The sequence below is a fragment of the Condylura cristata genome, unplaced genomic scaffold, assembly GCF_000260355.1.
Source record: "Condylura cristata isolate star-nosed mole 26May11 unplaced genomic scaffold, ConCri1.0 scaffold00063, whole genome shotgun sequence".
In the NCBI taxonomy this organism is placed as follows: Eukaryota; Metazoa; Chordata; class Mammalia; order Eulipotyphla; family Talpidae; genus Condylura; species Condylura cristata.
The window spans coordinates 221,801-226,363 of NW_004567164.1; the positions used below are offsets into that span (position 1 = coordinate 221,801).

Here is a 4,563-nt window from a genome sequence, read left to right on the forward strand (position 1 = left end):
TTACAAGCAAGCGGTGGGATTACATCAGTGTGTGCACACAGCAGAAAGATAGCGCTCATTGTACATTCATAGTGTTTTTCTTAAGAAGAGTTCAGGGCCTTTTTGTTCTATTTCTGAAATTGTAACATATATCTCATAAAGGGTATAGTTTTATACCCTTTTTCTCATAAGGGTGAAGTGAATAAACAAAATGTCCTTCTGTTGACCAGCCAGCTATTACTACTAAAGTAATCATTCTGTTAATATAATGAACATACGTCTTAACAGTACAAGATTTAGTGTTAAGGAACTAGGAGTCAGAAAAATGTCAAAATGCATGCACTGTCATTTCCCTGCCCCTAAAGAAAACTACTTCTTTTGATCTCCAAGAACCCCTATAAATCAGTTTCCATAACTGTCTTGTCAACCTAGTCTCTACATCTAAGTTAAGAATTAGAAAAAGATTTTTTCTACATGTGGTTACTGATTATTCAACTAATGTAATCTAGGAAACTTCTTATTTGAAAAGGAGTGAAATTTAAAGAAAAGGGTAGGAAAGCTTATTTGATTTATAATTCTATTATTTAAAAGGAGACTAAGGAAATTATGTTACTGAAAAGAAAACTATAGATCTTTTGCATGGGGACAGGGCAGGAAATAACTGCAGCCTTTTCCGGTTCCCAGAATTCTTGGTACTGTAAAGCCTACATCTGTATCAGTGTTCTCAAGCAGAGAAACACCAGTCACTTCACAACATTTTCACAACGCATTGTACTGCTCTGTTGCACAATACTATTGTCATCAAACAATTCCTTCAGCAGTTACAAAATAATTATTAACTCTATATTGCATGCATGTTTTGGACAATCGTTATGTCTCTTGGAGATGGCCAGAAACAAACGAAGAGGGTCCCGCAGAGACTAGCTTCATGCTCGTGCCCTGTCAGACAGCATGAGTAGCAGAGCTCTCGCCAGTCACTGGCTGCATGAATCGGTGTGATGACAACGGTATTGTACATCAAGCTTCTCCTCCAAACTGTCTTTTTCAAAAGGCCTTCATTTAGCTTAAGCTGCATCTCAAGAGACAGCTGTGATGTCCCCTAAGCCATGTTCAAGCTTTCACTGGGGCGAACAGAGTGCAAAACTGCCTGAAGGGGGAGGCCAGGCCTCTGCACCAAGAGGCGTTTGAGGCTGTTTTTCGTGAAGTGCATCAAGTTGGCTGCTGTCTTTCATGACTCCAGCTTCAGCAGCATATGTCACTGTCCCCTTAACACTGTTGAGAATGACCACCGCGCAAGGCTAGGATATTCTCACACATGTACACACTCTCACACAAGGACATGTGTCAGCTAACGTGTAGAAACTAAGGGTCCCCACGGGACCTACCAGGAACATAAGAACCCAAAGACTGCACACGAGACGAGCCCCTTCAGCTGACGGTTGCCTCTAGGGGTGCAGATTAAGGGACAGTGAGTTTTATGAGAGGGTGCACATCTTGATATGGAATATTATAATTTTTCAGTATTGACAACAAATTCAAAATGTTTAACATGGGGCAGACTAACCAGAAAATGTCCACATGCCTCATCAGGGCCTTAATCACAAAGCTGGAGGTGTCCGGGCAGGAACAGAGATGGCTGTGCCCCGGCCAGCTGTCCAGTCACGCTCCTGTCACCAAAGCCCAACGGCCTGGATCCCCCCAGCTTCCAAGATGCCCTGACGGAGAGAACAAGGCGAGCCAGGCCCACCACACAGCAGGCGCCGAGAACTGCAGCTAGTTTAATAAATTGGACAAATAGGGAACTGAAAGAAAAATGTCAGGTTCTTCACACTCACTACCAGCAGTGACATAAAAATGTTGAAAGGTGTTTGGATGGTTTATTGTGGATGGCAAAGGTATCTGGGAAAATAAGTGCATTCTTTTCTAGGTGTGCTCCATTTGCCTTATGGTGATAAAGTTCTCTCTACCTTCTGCTCTACAGTCTGGTCTCTGAAATTTCCTCCCCCTTATCCCACTTTTTAAAAAAGTGATCATAGTATTTTCAGGACATGGGACTAACACACACATCACACACATCACACACACACATACCCCCCTTTCTGGAGTTTCCTAGGCTGGTGGAGCCAACACATCACTATCAGACCGATTAGGGGAGAAAAAGTCCACTTTTGATTGCATACATGTGGGCAACGTACATGGCCGGAAATTCTGAGGTAAATGGGACGAACCAGAGACTTCTATCCTGTGCTAAGGAAGGGATGGGCCTGGGCCTGAGGGGGAGGCGCCCCTGAGGAGGGGGTGACATTATTTGAGGAAATCTTGCCCACAGATTGGGGCCTTGACTGACCTCAGCTCCACATACCAAAGTGACTTATCTTGACAAAAGCCTGCTCTGGACCTCTTGGGAAATACCCACTGGGGAGACCAATCTTACAATATCCAAGATCTAAAAAAATCTCTTTCTTAAATAGATTCCAGAAGAAAAATAGTAACATTCCGTGTGTCTCGGTAACACCACATGCCTATGGTGATCTGTGAGACTAGGAAGTTTATTACGAAAAACGGTGCTTTAAAATTCATCTCCGGGGCCCTCCCTGGTGGTGCAGCAGATTAAAGCACAGCACTAAGAAGCTAATGTCACTTCAGCATGAGTTCGATCCCTGTCCCAGAGGTGGCCGCATGGCGTGGCAGACCTCTCCTGACCTACCCGCTGCTCCCCTCAGCAGTGTACTACATCAGTCGGCCTGTTCTGCTCCTCACTCTGTCTCTGGTGAACCCTCTCACGGGCCCTGCACCTCTGGCCTGTACCCCATTTCTGTATGAATAAATAAAATAAATCTTTAAAAAAAAAACAAAACTCATCTCAGAGGAAAATGGCATTTCCTGGGGCAAAATGGGGAACTAAATCTCATCTTGCACCTGAACTGAACACTGAGGCTTTTCACTGTAATGGCAATTTCATATGGTGAAAAAAAAAAAAAAAAAGCTCAATGCTGCCCACGGAAGGGTCTTAATGACAGAATCTAAAGTCTCTATTGCCAAGTGATAAAGACATAGTCTGATCCTACAGCCTTACCATAGAGATGGCCTGGGCCTCCATTCATTCTGGAACATAATAATGATCAAACACCATCGTCCCGGGTCTGCTCCGTACATCTGTGTAGTATCAGGTGTTGTGTGTGTGGTCAGAGATGACACAGAAATAGAATTAACCTCAACAGTGTTGTACAGGGAAGTTTTTTTTATGTGGGTCATCACAGATGCTTCTAAAAGGAAACAATTTATTTATTTAAATAGCAACCTTAAAATGTTCCTAGACTTTTTGCCAATAAGAATTATTCATTTAAAAAATGGTGAGAAATGCCCATCAAATCCATGATATACATTGAAAAAAGGATGCAAGGATTGAGGATGGAAGAACAATTCAATTTTATGTTCTTTTTGCCCTTTCCATAGAAGAGCTTTGTAGTGAATATGCTTTACCAGTAAGTAATATGCCAATTCTATGTGATCATTTTTGTACTCTTCTGTAACTAAAAAATAAAAGGAGAAGGCAAAAATAATGTTAAATATTAGTGTTTGGTGTATTAGAAATTGCATTTTTAAGACATATTTACAAAATCACCAGTACGTTAGATGGTGACACGTGCCAGGCCATGTTCTAGCTAACACAGCAACCACAGTGGAAAACAGACAAAAATCTCTCTTCCTAAGCATTTACATCCCTTAGAGGAGAAAGTATTAAATAAACACATGAAATATACTACATACCATCTAGAAAAAAGTGCTAAGATGGAAAAAGCAGAAGAGGGAGGGGAATAGATTGTTGAGAAAGTTGCCATTTTAATTTTCCAAGCTCCCTTAAACAGAATTGCTAAGACAAATATGCTGTACGTTGTCCTTTTGAACTGTGATTTTTACATTTTTGCAACATGTTACTTGAGGCGGAGGCCTGTTAACTGACATACAATGTGCACTTTACGAAGCAGTTTGTGTAACAAGACCCTTTCTGATTCGTGAACTAACACTGTCTCAAGATTTTCTTGACACGAGACTATTTTACCAGGAAATGGAAAAAACAGCCACTAGCAGAGGATGGTTTCGATCCATCGACCTCTGGGTTATGGGCCCAGCACGCTTCCGCTGCGCCACTCTGCTAACGCCAGCCTCGCAGTTAAAAAAACACTCCTTTCTATGTACTCCTGTAAAAGCTGCTGTACTAAGCGAAAATACAAATTTTTATTTTCAGAGATTATTCACTGGCTCTAGTCACACATCAAACAGGAGACTTAACCCAGGGGCTTTTACCGCAAATTCTCGAACACCAACTGTTTCTCGGAAGCGCCCGCTGCCGGCTTGCCCGGCACACCCAGCAGGGAAGCTCCGCGTCTTGGAGTCGCGCAGCCGTTGAGTCGGCAGAAAGGCGAATGCAGGTGAAATTCACCCGACTTCTAAAATGAACATTTCAGGATTTTTAAAAGGGGGAAAAAAAAAAAGCAAAAAGCTTGTCAGTGCATTGGCCGGGAATCGAACCCGGGCCTCCCGCGTGGCAGGCGAGAATTCTACCACTGAACCACCAATGCC

General features: G+C 42.7%; 2 non-coding genes across 2 annotated transcripts; both read right to left on the reverse strand.

The window, feature by feature from the left end:
- Positions 1 to 4,065: 4,065 nt before the first annotated feature.
- TRNAM-CAU lies at positions 4,066 to 4,137 on the reverse strand. The gene has a single exon. It is a non-coding gene; the product is annotated as a tRNA-Met (tRNA).
- Positions 4,138 to 4,491: 354 nt separating this feature from the next.
- TRNAG-GCC lies at positions 4,492 to 4,562 on the reverse strand. Its single transcript has one exon. It is a non-coding gene; the product is annotated as a tRNA-Gly (tRNA).
- Position 4,563: the final 1 nt, after the last annotated feature.